Genomic DNA, 16,378 nt, shown 5'->3' with positions numbered 1-16,378 from the left:
CGGGTCCAACACCATCATCCATTTTGGTATCCGTAAGGAATTGGTGGAGAGAGACCGACAATCAGTTGGGGCTTCCACCCCAGGACCCACAAATCACCCAAGCCTTCCCCATCCTTACGTGTCCCACCTTCTCTCATCCACCGAGCCAGTTATGCTGGAAAACCTTGCTCTGCACACTTACCCTCGGCCAAAGCAGGAGCCCCTAGACCCTAGGCCCCAGAACATTGACAGGGACACAATGGAGGCCATGCTCAGGTGCCCTCCCTGATCCACATATTCACCCTTTGGTTACGAGGATATCCCCAGTGCTGAAGCCCAGCTCTTGAGTGTTTGATTGTTGGCTGCTCCCTCCATGCTGCTGAAGCTTCTGGAAGTTCAGACGAACTGTTCATGCTTCAATGTTTGTTTGAAATGCAATGCATTAATCATCCTCGGAGACATAGCACATGTATCCATGAAAAGCCACTTGAGAATATTTTGTTTATTAAACCGTCAACAGTAAGAAAGATCTGAAAATCAACGACATAACATTCCACATATCACACTCACCATTAAACAACAAGGAAACGTCACCATTCCACATTGGTACCAATACAAAGCTATATCAGCTCATTTGCACAAAAAAATCCACACAGAGCGCAATTCTCCGTTTCTGAGACTAAGGGCAGGATTCTCCGTTGCTCGTCGCCAAAATCATATCCAGCGATTGTGCGGAGATACCCCGTTTGCGACCGTATCGGGGTCGCCGCCATTTTTCAGATGCTCCGCCCCTTCCAAATCAGCGTCATCTAGGAGCGCACCTCACGCCAATGCGACGGCGTCAGCGCGTCACTTTGAGGCCCTCCCTCGATGCTCTGCCCCCAATGGGCCGAGTTTACGACCGCGCGGTTTGCGTGTGGTCTGAGTTTCCATAAATCCAGCGTGGCAGCTGCGGACTTTTCGTGATTGACACTCAGGGGGCTGACAACCTGCAGCCACAAATACACATTTCAATCCCCACACACGAGGCCAACAAGATGGCACTTGTTGTGCTTGTCATGATATTCATGTGAACATCACAGCACATACACACACATAATCATAATGATGGACAGATCAACGGACCAATCAACACACACAACACGACAGCCAATCATGGACAAGAGCATACACAGTACAAAAGCAGGGAACACGACACTTCCGGGGCACTCGAGCAGGAGAGAGCTCAGGGCACAGACCTCATTGCCAGCCACACAGGCTCACCATTTGCTGAATACCAGAGTTTACTATGTTTATAGTTCAATGAAATGAAACTGCGTTGTACCATATGCAACCGTGTTGGTTCGTCTGTGTGTCAGAGTACCCAACACTTCAAGGTACCAGAAGTGAATTGACACCTACCCACAAATCTGCCATCCTGCGCCATGGACACCGTCAACACACCGCAGCCGCTGCAAGTCACTGGGAACCTCGGCGTAAATTGGAAGCTGTTCAAGCAGCGCTCCCAGCTCTTTCTGGAAGCCAACGAAAGAGGGAGCGCCTCGGACACCAGAAAGATCGCCATCCTCCTCACCACCGCAGGCCAGCACGCCATCCATATCTACAAATCCAAATACGAGACGGTCCTTCTCAAGCTCGACCAACACTTCAACGGCGAGGTCAACGAAAGCTTTGAGAGATATGTCTTCCAGCGGTGCCTGCAAGGTAAGGATGAGCTCTTTCAGTCATTCCTTAGCCATCTCCGCATCCTCGCGCAGTCCTGCAGTTATGACACCACCTCAGACTTCATGATTCGGGACCTGATCGTTTTTCGGGTCGCCTCGGGCACCTTACGCCCGCAGCTTTTAAAAATAAAAGGCCTCACCTTAGCTTCCGCAATTGAAGCCTGTGTCCTGCACGAAAACGCGACGAGCCGCTATGCACAATTTCAGGTGACTGAATCGGCACGGCGGGGGGTCTTACGCGGCCGGATCGGCGAGCCAGGTGCCCCACGGGGCCGTATGGGTCCAGGCAATCGAGTTCCTCCCGGCCCGCGGCCCGGACGACGTCGGCCATTTCGCGCGTTTTTCGGGGCCTCCCGCGCTTGTGCGCGCCAAAACCTACGGCAAGACTGAAGGACGTGATGTGCAGGCGTGCCCGACGCAAGATTGAACTGCGCATGCGCAGTGTCGCAACGAATGTCATGACGTCACGACATGCGGCAACTGTGGAGCTGCACATTTAAAGCGGCAATGTCCCGCAAGAACCCGACAATGCCTACGCTGTGGCAAGATGGGCCACTACGCTGCTTCCTGTCGGGCAGCTCAACCTGTCAATCTTCCACAACTCCGACAACCTCGCAGGGACGTGCGGACCATTCAGTCTCCCCATTACGAATCTTGCCCAGACGACATCCAGACCGGTGACACAGATGACCAAGACGCCTTCAGTGTTGCGGTCATTGATGGGAACCGAGTTAACACGATCAATCTGGCTGATGAATGGTGTGCCACCCTGACGGTCAACCGATCGCCGATAACTTTCCGCCTGGACACTGGCGCCTCCGCCAACCTCATAGCATGGTCAGCCTTCTACGCCTTGAAGGTCAGACCACCAATTCAGCCGTCCCAGTGCAGGATGGTCGACTACAACGGGAACGTTATCCCAGCTATGGGATCCTGCCAGCTCCAGGTGACACACAAAACACACACGGCCACACTCTCATTCGAGATAGTCGGCTCATCGAAGGATTCCCTGCTAGGCACACAGGCATGCAAGGCTCTCCACCCCGTGCATTGAGTCCACTCTCTCTCTCCAGACGGAACGTCTGACTTCCCGGATGCAGAGTTTAACGCACAGCTCCAATCGCTCCTCGCCCACAACCAGGAGGCATTCGAGGGCATGGGAACACTGCCATGCACCTATAGAATTCGTCTCAAACCAGACGCCACCCCGGTCATTCACGCACCTCGCAGGGTCCCTGCGCCACTCAAAGACTGCCTCAAGCAGCAGCTGCAGGATCTCCAGGACCAAGGGGTCCTATCCAGGGTCACGGAGCCCATGCTGTGCGTCAGCTCCATGGTGTGTCAAGAAGCCCTCCGGCGAGCTCCGGATCTGTATTGACCCAAACCTCAATAACAATATTATGAGGGAACATTACTCCATACCCAAACAGGAAGAGATCACGAGTGAAATGGCACAGGCGAAAATACTTACCAAACTGGATGCCTCTAAAGGCTTTTGGCAGATCCAACTAGATCCGTCCAGCCGAAAGCTGTGCACTTTCAAAAGCCCTTTCGGCAGGTTCTGCTACAACTGAATGCCATTTGGCACCATCTCGGCCTCCGAGGTCTTTCATAGGATCATGGAGCAGATGATGGAAGGCATCGAAGGGGTGCGCGTCTACGTGGACGACGTCATCATCTGGTCCACCACACCACAGGAGCACATCTATCGTCTCCAACGCGTCTTCGCACGCATACGGGAAAACCGCCTGCGCCTCAACCGAGCCAAGTGTTCTTTCGGCCAAACCGAGCTGAAGTTCCTGGGGGACCACATTTCCCAGTCAGGGGTCCGTCCGGATGCAGACAAGGTGAGCGCCATCACAGCCATGCCGCAGCCGGCAGACAAGAAAGCAGTACTACGCTTCCTAGGCATGGTCAACTTCCTGGGGAAGTTCATTCCCAACCTTGCCTCCCACACGACAGCTCTGCGCCACCTCGTCAAAAAGTCCACCGAGTTCCAGTGGCAGCACACACAGCAGCAGGAATGGGAGGAGCTCAAACTCAAGCTCACCACTGCACCGGTTCTGGCGTTTTTCGACATGTCTCGTGCCCCTAAAATCTCGACTGATGCCAGCCAGTCCGGCATTGGGGCAGTGCTCCTGCAGCGGGATGACACTGTGTCATGGGCCCCGGTCACCTATGTCTCGCGGGCCATGACCCCCACAGAGCAGCGCTACGCGCAGATCGAAAAGGAATGCCTGGGCTTGCTAACCGGTTTAGACAAGTTCCATGATTATGTGTATGGTCTTCCTCGATTCACTGTTGAAACTGACCACCGCCCCCTGGTCAGCATCATAAACAAGGACCTGAACGAGATGACCCCTCGCCTCCAGCACATCCTACTTAAACTCAGGAGGTATGACTTCCAACTGGTTTACACCCCAGGGAAGGACCTTATCATTGCGGATGACCTATCGAGAGCAGTGAGCACGCCGCCAGATTCGGAGGGGTTCGTATGTCAGGTCGAGGCTCAGGTGGCCTTCACATCGGCAAATCTGCCAGCTGACGACTCCAGTCTGGCCTGCATTCGCAGAGAGACTGCGGCTGACCCCCTTCTACAACGTGTGATGCGCCACATGACGGGTGGGTGGCTCAAAGGGCAGTGCCCGCAGTTCTACAATGTCCGAGATGACTTGGCCGTCATTGATGGTGTCCTTCTGAAGCTGGACCGGATTGTGATTCCGCACAGCATGCACAAGCTGGTTCTCGACCAACTACACAAAGGCCACCTGGGGGTCGAGAAGTGCAGAAGGAGGGCCCGAGAGGCGGTATACTGGCCGGGCATCAGTGACGATATTGCCAATGTGGTGCTCAACTGCCCAACCTGCCAAAGGTTTCAGCCGGCGCACGCTCCTGAAACGGTTCTGCCCCATGAGCTGGTGACGTCCCCATGGGTGAAGGTGGGTGTGGACCTCTTTCACGCGCTCGGCAGGGACTATGTCATCGTCGTTGACTACTTCTCCAGAGGTCATACGCCTGCACGACTTGATGTCGTCCGCTGTCATAAGGGCCTGCAAAGACACCTTCGCTCGCCACGGCATTACGATGACGGTCATGTCGGACAATGGGCCCTGTTTCGCCAGCCAGGAATGGTCATCGTTTGCTGCCTCATATGGCTTCACACATGTGACGTCCAGCCCTCTACACTCCCAGTCCAACGGAAAGGCAGAGAAGGGCGTTCACATTGTCAAGCGGCTCCTCTGTAAAGCTGCTGCCGCCGGATCGGATTTCTGCCTCGCCCTGCTGGCCTATCGCTCAGCCCCACTAGCCACTGGTCTCTCACCAGCCCAGCTGCTGATGGGTCGCGCCCTCAGGACTACTGTACCTTCCATCCTGGTGTCCATGATCAACCATGCTCCGGTACTACACAGGATGCAACTGCAGCGCGGTCTGCAGAAGAGGTCATATGACACACGGGCAACTGATCTTCCCGCCCTGGCCCCTGGAGACGAAGCCTGCATCCACGTACCAGAAGGTGGCTGGTCAGCACCTGTCGAAGTTCTCCGACGCGTGGCTCCCCGCTCATTCCTGGTTCGCATGCCTGATGGATCCGTTCGTAGGCGCAATCGCCGGGCTCTTCGCTTGCTTCCACACTCGCTACGAGACCTTACACCGACACCATGCCCTCCTGTTGTTCCTGATTTTGACTTCGTGGAGCTGCCTGCTACCATGCTCCTTCCGTCGTCGCCCGTGGCCAGGCCCGTTCCTCAGCCGTTGGTTCCAGACCCACCCTTGAGGCGGTCAACCCGAATTCGTCACCCACCTACTAGACTGGACTTATGAGACTGTTTATACATTGAACTCATGCAACCACTTTGTTAATATGTTTATGTCTTATCGTGGACAGTGAGAGCCTTTTTCCTCGGATGGGGATGTCTAGCACGAGGGGACATACCTTTAAATTGAGGGGAGATAGATATAAGACAGATGTCAGAGGTAGGTTCTTTACTCAGGGAGTAGTAAGGGCGGGGAATGCCCTGCCTGCAACAGTAGTGGACTCGCCAACACTAAGGACATTCAAATGGTCATTGGATAGACATATGGACAATAAAGGAATAGTGTGATGGGCTTTAGAGTGGTTTCACAGGTCGGCGCAACATCGAGGGCCGAAGGGCCTGTACTGCACTGTAATGTTCTATGTTCTATGTTACAGGAATTTGCTTTATCGTTCAACGTTTCACCGTTCTTTGTTCATGGTACAACCTTGTTGTTATGTCACCCCTTGTATATAGTTAAACCCCATGTACATGCTGTAAATACTGCATACATACACATTTAGCTACACTCAGTACACATCTCTATTTATAACCACGTAGGCACATAATCCTGTAAAAAAGGGGGGATGTCATGATATTCATGTGAACATCACAGCACATACACACACACATAATGATGGACAGATCAACGGACCAATCAACACACACAACACTTCAGTGCTGGACCATGCCTATACAGCTGATGGGTCAGCTGGGGCCAGAGGACACCTAGGTGGGTTACCTGGAGGGACACCTATTCAACCTGTGTTCACAGTAGGCTGTTAGCGGCATGTGCAGCTGTATGGCTGCATTGTCGTATGCGGCAATTCTGTTCCGTGCCCTTCCATCCCGACCCCACAGCCCTGCTGGCCAACCCCCGCTACTCCCCCCTGGCCAGCGACACAACTGTCAGCAAACTACAGTGACGTTGGACACTTTCCATACCCCCTCTCTCTCCCTCTGCAGCCATGACGCCGGATTCATGATCTTTAAAAGCACTAGTGAACTGCGCCGATGGGAACTCGGCCCATCGGAAGCGCAGCATTGTGAAGGCCCCGGAGAATACCGGGTCAGGCTCGTTAATGACATGCAAATTTTTTTTTTACTGTCCATGCATTCCGGACCTATGGACGCCGCTGTCGAGTTGACGGAGAATAGCGATTTGGAGTCAAATCGGCACCCGCCACGATTTGAGTGCAGAACCTATTCTCTGCCCAATCATGTTTCGCAATTTTGGCATTAGCGAACAGAGAATCCCACCCACAGTATCACCCCTCACAGGTTCCTCATCAGAAACGGAGAATAAGCTTCAGAATGGTTAGCAGGCCCAGAATTCTGACAAGAATGATCTGTCCATCAATGTGCTACTTGTTCCATGTGTCAGTGCCATTCTCCGTCCAGGAGACGCGGCTGTGCTGGCCATCCCACATGGCACAATATCATCGGAACCAAATCCTGGCATTCACATATTCCACTGGCTCTCAAGATGCAGTTGAACATCCTTGGCTTCCAGCGAGTTTAACTCGCGGTGACGAGCCAGTTACATGCAGTACTCACCACATCAGTAACAAAAGCACCAGCAATCTGTGAAAGCATTTCTTCAACGACATCATCAGGTGGCCCATTTGGATCAATGTCGCACACCAGGTCCTGCTGTGTCTTCTTGCTTCAAACCGGATTGCCTTCTGGACTCGTGCATTCCTCTGAGCCCAGTGTTCTAGGACCCAGGTATCTTTGGAAAAATTATCTTTCTTGACGGAGACAGAAAAAGAATGAAACAGCAACAGCAACCTCAAGGCATCTGCAGCCACCAGTAGGAGCAAGCGGCAAACAGAAGCTGCTGCTGTGAAGGGCTCTAAAAACTAACAAAGCCAATTCTTTATTAGCAATAGCTTTCAGCTCTGAAACTAGAGGCTACTCATGGTCAAAGGGGGTTAAAGTGACCTTCAGCATATAGCCAAGTACAGGGCTCTTTCCGGGAGGTTTTTGGATGGACAGACAGGCAGCAGCTGTAGTTGCCCCTGTAATGGGTCTCTAAAATATTTAAAGATGATTTGATGGTCTCACAGACTAAAAGCAGCAGTTCCAGTGCCCTTGAGCTACCTGCCTGAAAATGGAAATGGATACTCACCTCTTCAGTTCCCCTCAGCAGCTATTGTGCCCGCTTCACGTTTTTAAAAAGGCGTATTAAATACACGCATGATTTCTCGCTGGGGAGCCGGTTAATTCCCGGGAGGCGGTTGTATTTGACTTCAATCTCACTCATGATATTTATATTAATGCAAATGAGGGTTAACGATGGGAGAGATTCGGAGCATGTCATCGGGAGCAGGCCAGTGAGCAAATTGATTTGTGCCCAGCGCAAATTCTGATTTTGGCCTTTCCCACTTTTTAATCGGCGTGCCCAGATCCGTGCCGTGCTCAATGCAGTGGTTAAATCACGCCAGTGGTCTTAATGCCACATCAAAGGTGGTTGCTCAACTATATCAAAGACTCTGCAACACAAGAAACAATAGGAGGTTTCTCGAGCCTTCTCTGCGATTCAATAAGATCATGGCTGCTCAGATTGTGGCCTCAGCTCCATCTTATTGTCTGCCTCTGCCCTCCCCATCATCCCCCCGACTCCCTTGTCAATCAACAATTCAGCAAACTCAATCTTGAATATGTTCAATGACTCAGCCTCTACTCTGCTCTATAGGGAGGGAATTTTAAAGACTTAATGAACCTCAGAGAAGAAATTACTACTCATCTACGTCTAAAATGGGAGATCCCTAATTTTTAAAATGTGCCTCCTAGTTCTAGATGCCATCATCTTGGAAAACATCACCTCAGCATGTCAAGTCTCCTGAAGGTCTTCTATGTTTCAATAAGATTGTCTCTCATTCTTCTCAAGAGTGAGATAGTCGACAATGTGAAAAGTTTGAGGTCATCACAATTAATTTTATCAGCACGTGAATGGAGGGATCGAAGACAGTTGAATGTTAAAGTAGCCGGGTTGCATCAGTTCCCCACTGCTGTGAATATTTCCCAGTAGCAGGTCACTGGCGGATCGGTTGACAGCACAACGGATGTATCATTAAGGCTCTAAATACGAGTCAGGTTACCAGGCCATGGGCATTTTACAGGCAGCAGAACAATGCCCCGCCACATGGGAAGGCTGCCGGTTTCCTGGCAGGAGCCTCCCTGGAGCAATCCTGAGAGGCATCAGAAACGTCATGGCCCCGCAGAAAGGCCGCAGACATGAAAGACAGCTTCCCCTGCTGCCTCAACAATTTCCTGCCACACCCAGAGGTTTTCCAGTTCATCTTGCAGGACCTAACGCCCTTGGCCCCCAAAACTTTCATTTTTACATGCCTGTCCCAGGGCATGTCAATTTAAAAAAACAATTTTTTAACGCATTTTATTCAAACTTGTATCAAAGTAGGTTATAGCAAATTAACACCGAGGGAAACATTCTTCCCAACAATCAACTATACAGTTTGTACAGATTTTTCTCCTTTTTCACCCCCCCTTCCCCATCACCCCCCACCCCCACCCCCTGCGACGAACAGCTCCTCAAACACGGTCACAAACTTCCCATCCTCATCGCCAACCACACCTTATCACAAAAACCTCCACCGCCAACAACCCCGAGTCAAACCTCCACCCCGGCCTCTGCTCTCACCTCGTACTGACCCGAATATCCAGCCAGTGGGGTGCATGGTCCAAGATAACTATCCCCGCATACTCTGCCCCTTCCACCCCAACCAAAATCTCCCGATTCACTACAAAGTAATCAATCCTTGAATACACCTTATAGACGTGTGAAAAGAAGGAATACTCCCTTCCCCCTGGGTTCTGAAAGCGCCATGGATCTACCATACCCATCCTCTCCATAAACCCCCCCCAGCTCCCTTGCCATTCGTACCCTACCCATCGACCTGGGGCTCGACCTAGCCACCCTCGGCTGCAGGACACAGTTAAAATATCCTCCCATGATCAACTGGTATGTGGCCAAATCCGGGATTGCTGCCAGCAACCCCCTCATAAAACCCACATCATCTCAATTTGGGGCATACACATTTACCAACACTACCGGTGCCCCTTCCAATACCCCACTCACAATCACATATCTCCCACCTGGATCCCTCACCTCCTTCGCACTCACGAATCCCATTTTTTTGCTCATTAAAATCACCACACCCCTCGATTTCAAATCAAACCCTGAGTGAAAAACCTGCCCGACCCACCCCTTCCTTAACCTAACCTGGTCCTTCACACGGAGGTGTGTCTCCTGCAAAAAGACAACCCCCGCTTTCAAGCTCCTGAGGTGCGTGAACACCCACAACCTTTTAACCGGCCCATTCAGTCCCCGGACATTCCACGTTACCAACCTTACCGGAGACTTGCGCCACCAATCCCCGCTACCATCCGTCATCTTCCCCACTTAACTCCTGCCTCTTTAATTCCACTTTGTACCTAGCCCATCCCAGATGGCCCCTTTCATCGCCCTTGACCATGACATCTCTCACCCCCTGCAGCGTCGCAGAAATGCCCCCCCGCTTTTCCCCTTCCCCTTTCCCCCCCCCCCCCACTTCCCCCTTCCCCACGGCCACCCCTCTTGGCCTTCTCCCCCACCACCTCACTTCCGTTCACCAGCATAATCTGCTAGTGCGGCTGCACCTGCCCAAAGGCACATCCAAATGACCTCCCACTCCCTCTCCCTCCTACTCCTCAGTTCAAAGAAGAAGGCCTCCTGCTGGCCTTACCCTCCCCCACCAAAACAAGGACTTTCCCTGAACTCCAGGTAGCCTTCTCCAAAAGCAAACAAACAGATGTTAAACACAAACATAGATTACATAGAACATACAGTGCAGAAGGAGGCCATTCGGCCCATCGAGTCTGCAGCGACCCACTTAAGCCTGCACTGCCACCCTATCCCCGTAACCCAATAACCCCTCCTATCCTTTTTGGACACTAAGGGCAATTTGGCATGGCCAATCCACCTAACCTGCAAGTCTTTGGACTGTGGGAGGAAACCGGAGCACCCGGAGGAAACCCACGCAGACACGGGGAGAACGTGCAGACTCCGCACAGACAGTGACCCAGCGGGGAATCGAACCTGGGACCCTGGCGCTGTGAAGCCACAGTGCTATCCACTTGTGCTACAATGAGCAGTCCCATAAAACAGCAGGGGGGATGGGAACATCGATCCCCACTTAAACCTTTCACCCCTACAACTCCTTACAATCTCAACATTGATCAGAACCCCCCCCCCCACAAAAAAGGCGAAAATCCCCCAATCCCTACACCCATTTCAAACATGCTCCTGACCATTACATAGTGCCAGCACCCCGGTTCTCAAGTATTGTCCACTCAGTTCTCCCCCAGTTTATGCTCCTTAATGAAGTCTTCGGCCGCTTCTGGGGTCCCAAAATAATACTCCCGGCCTCTGAACGTTACCCATAATTTCGCCGGGTCGAGCACCCTAAACCTGATCTGCCGCAGGCACAGCACCGCTTCGGCCTTGTTGAAACCTGCCTGCCGTTTTGCCAACTCGGCTCCGATGTCCTGATAAATCCGGACGTTATTTCCCTCCCAGTCGCAGCTACACTTATCCCTGGCCTACCGTAGAATTTCCTCTTTCTCCACAAATTTATGCAGTCTCACGATCACCGCCTGCGGCGGCTCCCCAGCTCTAGGCTTTTGCCTCAGAGACCTATGCGCTCGGTCCACTTCAGCCTTATCCAGCACCCCATCTGTCACCAGTCCAGCCAGCATCCTCGAGACGTACCTCGTGGCACTCACACCTTCCACTCCTTCAGGCAGGACCACTATTTGTAGGTTCTGTCTTCTCGAGGTATTCTCCTGCTCCTCAACCTTTGCCCTCAGGGTTTTATAAAGGTCTCCTAGGAGCCCCACCTCTGCCTCCAGAGCCACCACACGATCGCTGTGTCTGAGATCACTCCTTCAATCTCCCAAATCTGTGACTCTTGCACCTCCAAACACCTCTCCATCCGCTCCAAAGTACTCTTCAGAGGTGCCACAGCTGCTACAATGGCCTTTGCATGATCCTCATGCATTTCTTTCCTCTGTTTATGGAATTCCTCCTTGATAAAAGTCATCAGTTCCTGTATCTGGGGCCTTACAGCTTGCCCCTCCCCCGCCTGCATGCTGGAAGAAACGGTCTGTGAAGCACAAGACTGTTTCAACGTTCTACCCAAACCTCTCACTGTTTTCTGCCGGGTCCGGTGATCAGAAGACATACCATTTCAGGGGTAAACTACTCCCCTAACATTCACCTACGCCTTTTCATCAAAATTCCACCCGGATCTGGGTAAAAAGAGCCCTTTTCTGTGACTTTGAACAGGAACAGCCCATTATGTGACCAATCACTCCATGGTGTCATGTGAGAGTACCTTTAAGAATAGGGTGTTTATAAATGGGTGTGTATATAAATATCTGTAGTGAGAGTACCTTTAAGAAATGCAGTGATGTCAGAGTGTGGGTGAAGCTGGGCTGTCTGCCAGCTTTTTACTTTCGTTTTTGAGCAGGCTGCAGGGTGTGTTTTAGTTTCTTTTTCAGTGTTGAAGCTGAAGCCAGACCAAGCAGCTGCACTGTTGATCTCTCTGCCATCGGAAGACTATCTCTTGATCATTTGGTGAATTCAGAATTATAAATGTTTTCAGTAGTGAATGTAAACATAATGTGCTTCTGTTGAAAGGTGTTTTAAGTCTTGTGGATGTAAAAAGGGAAGCTTAAAGGATTATTTAGTGTTGTATTCTTTGGGGGTGTATTTGAATTCATGGTTGCTAAAATGTTCACTGTATGTTTTAAAAAGGTTAACTTGAGTTCATAGAATCAAGCATTGTTTTGCTTTTTAAAAATACTTTTCCATTTCTGCTGTACCACACCTGTAGAACATAAGAACATAAGAACTAGGAGCAGGAGTAGCCCATCTGGCCCCTCGAGCCTGCTCCACCATTCAATGAGATCTTGGCTGATCTATTGTGGACTTAGCTCCACTTTCCGGCCCGAACACCATAACACTTAATCCTTTTATTCTTCAAAAAACTATCTATCTTTATCTTAAAAACATTTAATGAAGGAGCCTCAACTGCTTCACTGGGCAAGGAATTCCATAGATTCACAACCCTTTGGGTGAAGAAGTTCCTCCTAAACTCAGTCCCAAATCTACTTCCCCTTATTTTGAAGCTATGCCCCCTAGTTCTGCTTTCACCCGCCAGTGGAAACAACCTGCCCGCATCTATCCTATCTATTCCCTTCATAATCTTATATGTTTCTATAAGATCCCCCCTCATCCTTCTAAATTCCAACGAGTACAGTCACAGTCTACTCAACCTCTCCTCGTAATCCAACCCCTTCAGCTCTGGGATTAACCTAGTGAATCTCCTCTGCACACCCTCCAGTGCCAGTACGTCCTTTCTCAAGTAAGGAGACCAAAACTGAACACAATACTCCAGGTGTGGCCTCACTAACACCTTATACAATTGCAGCATAACCTCCCTAGTCTTAAACTCCATCCCTCTAGCAATGAAGGACAAAATTCAATTTGCCTTCTTAATCACCTGTTGCACCTGTAAACCAACTTTTTGCGACTCATGCACTAGCACACCCAGGTCTCTCTGCACAGCAGCATGTTTTAATATTTTATCATTTAAATAATAATCCCTTTTGCTGTTATTCCTATCAAAATGGATAACCTCACATTTGTCAACATTGTATTCCATCTGCCAGACCCTAGCCCATTCACTTAGCCTACCCAAATCCCTCTGCAGACTTCCAGTATCCTCTGCACTTTTTGCTTTACCACTTATCTTAGTGTCGTCTGCAAACTTGGACACATTGCCCTTGGTCCCCAACTCCAAATCATCTATGTAAATTGTGAACAGTTGTGGGCCCAACACTGGTCCCTGAGGGACACCACTAGCTACTGATTGCCAACCAGAGAAACACCCATTAATCCCCACTCTTTGCTTTCTATTAATTAACCAATCCTCTATCCATGCTACTACTTTCCCCATAATGCCATGTATCTTTATCTTATGCAGCAGCCTTTTATGTGGCACTCTATCAAAGGCTTTCTGGAAATCCAGATATACCACATCCATTGGCGCCCCGTTATCTACCGCACTGTTAATGTCCTCACAAAATTCCACTAAATTAGTTAGGCACAACCTGCCCTTTATGAACCCATGCTGCGTCTGCCCAATGGAAAATTTCCATCCAGATGCCTCGCTATTTCTTCCTTGATGATAGATTCCAGCATCTTCCCTACTACCGAAGTTAAGCTCACTGGCTCACAGGAGACTTGTCTACCTTTAGCCCCATTAGCTTGCCCATCACTACCTCCTTGGTGATAACAATCCTCTCAAGGTCCTCACCTGTCATAGCCTCATTTCCATCAGTCACTGGCATGTTATTTGTGTCTTCCACTGTGAAGACCGACCCAAAAAACCTGTTCAGTTCCTCAGCCATTTCCTCATCTCCCATTATTAAATCTCCCTTCTCATCCTCTAAAGGACCAATATTTACCTTAGCCATTCTTTTTTGTTTTATTTATTTGTAGAAACTTTTACTATCTGTTTTTATATTCTGAGCAAGTTTACTCTCATAATCTATCTTACTCTTCTTTATAGCTTTTTTAGTAGCTTACTGTTGCCCCCTAAAGATTTCCCAGTCCTCTAGTCTTCCACTGATCTTTGCTACTTTGTATGTTTTTTCCTTCAATTTGATACTCTCCCTCATTTCCTTAGATATCCACGGTCGATTTTCCCTCTTTTTACCGTCCTTCCTTTTTGTTGGTATCAACCTTTGCTGAGCACTGTGAAAAATCACTTGGAAGGTTCTCCACTGGTCCTCAACTGTTTCACCATAAAGTCTTTGCTCCCAGTCTACCTTAGCTAGTTCTTCTGTCATCCCATTGTAATCTCCTTTAAGCACAAAACACTAGTGCTTGATTTTACCTTCTCACCCTCCATCTGTATTTTAAATTCCACCATATTGTGATCGCTCCTTCCGAGAGAATCCCTAACTATGAGATCCTGAATCAATCCTGTCTCATTGCACAGGACCAGATCTAGGACCGCTTGTTCCCACGTAGGTTCCATTACATACTGTTCTAGTAAACTATCGCAGATACATTCTATAAACTCCTCCTCAAGGCTGCCTTGACCGACCTGGTTAAACCAATCGACATGTAGATTAAAATCCCCCATGATAACTGCTGTACCATTTCTACATGCATCAGTTATTTCTTTGCTTATTGCCTGCCCCGCCATAATGTTACTATTTGGTGGCCTATAGACTACTCCTATCAGTGACTTTTTCGCCTTACTATTCCTGATTTCTACCCAAATGGATTCAACCTTATCCTCCATGGCACCGATGTCATCCCTTACTGTTGCCCGGATGTCATCCTTAAATAACAGAGCTACACCACCTCCCTTACCATCCACTCTGTCCTTCCGAACAGTTTGATACCCTCGGATATTTAACTCCCAGTCGTGACCATCCTTTAACCATGTTTCAATAATGGCCACTAAATCATAGTCATTCATGATGATTTGCGCCATCAACTCATTTACCTTATTCCGAATACTACGATCATTCAGGTAAAGTACACTTATGTTGGCTTTTTTACCTCTGTTCTGAATCTCAACACCTCGATCAGTAAGCTCTCCTAAGTTATATTTCCTCTTAACCTTTCTCCTAATTTTCCTTGTTGTTGAACCCATATCTTCATGTAACAAGCTGCCGCGTTGCTTACCATTCATGTTTTCACTTCCCATTTTATTCCTTTTAGTATTCCTGGTCCTATTCACTGAGCTCCCCTCAGTCACTGTACCTTGTACTGTCGCCCTTTTTGATTTTTGACTCTGGCTTCTCTGCCTTACACTTTCCCCCTTACTGCCTTTTGTTTCTGTCCCTGTTTTACTACCTTCCAACTTCCTTCATCGGTTCCCATCTCCCTGCCACATTAGTTTAAACTCTCCCCAACAGCTCTAGCAAACACCCCCCCAAGGACATTGGTTCCAGTCCTGCCCAGGTGCAGACCGTCCGGTTTGTACTGGTCCCACCTCCCCCAGAACCGGTTCCAATGTCCCAGGAATTTGAATCCCTCCCTCTTGCACCATCGCTCGAGCCACGCATTCATCCTATCTATTCTGACATTCCTACTCTGACTAGCTCGTGGCACTGGTAGCAATCCTGAGATTACTACCTTTGAGGTCCTACCTTTTAGTTTAACTCCTAACTCCCTAAATTCAGCTTGTAGGACCTCGTCCTGTTTTGTACCTATATCGTTGGTGCCTATGTGCACCACAACAGCTGGCTGTTCACCCTCCCCCCCCCCAGAATGTCCTGCAACCGCTCCGAGACATCCTTGACCCTTGCACCAGGGAGGCAACATACCATCCTGGAGTCTCGATTGCGTCCGCAGAACCGCCTGTCTATTCCCCTTACAATTGAGTCCCCTATCACTATAGCCCTGCCATTCTTCTTCCTGCCCAGCTGCGCAGCAGAGCCAGCCACGGTGCCATGAACCTGGCTGCTGCTGCCTTCCCCTGGTGAGGCCATCTCCCTCAACAGTATCCAAAGCGGTATATCTGATGACCGCAGGGAGATGACCGCAGAGGACACCTGCACTGCCTTCCTACTCTTGCTCTGTCTTTTGGTCACCCATTTTCTATCTCCCTCGGTACCTTTCACCTGCGGTGTGACCAACTCGCTAAGCATGCTATCCATGACATCCTCAGCATCGCGGATGCTCCAAAGTGAGTCCATCCGCAGCTCCAGAGCCGTCAAGCAGTCTAACAGGAGCTGCAACTGGACACACCTCTTGCACGTGAAGGAGCCAGGGACAGTGGACGTGTCCCTGAG

The 16,378-nt window shown here is 50.0% G+C and overlaps 1 protein-coding gene across 5 annotated transcripts in view; it reads right to left on the bottom strand.

Annotated features, from left to right (window-relative positions):
• Positions 1-16,378, bottom strand: part of kif6 (kinesin family member 6) — an 848,078-nt gene that overhangs the window by 375,721 nt on the left and 455,979 nt on the right. The gene's annotated exons all lie outside the window — the stretch shown is intronic.

Source organism: Scyliorhinus torazame, chromosome 4, assembly GCF_047496885.1.
Source record: "Scyliorhinus torazame isolate Kashiwa2021f chromosome 4, sScyTor2.1, whole genome shotgun sequence".
In the NCBI taxonomy this organism is placed as follows: Eukaryota; Metazoa; Chordata; class Chondrichthyes; order Carcharhiniformes; family Scyliorhinidae; genus Scyliorhinus; species Scyliorhinus torazame.
This window is presented reverse-complemented; position numbering and strand designations above follow the sequence as displayed.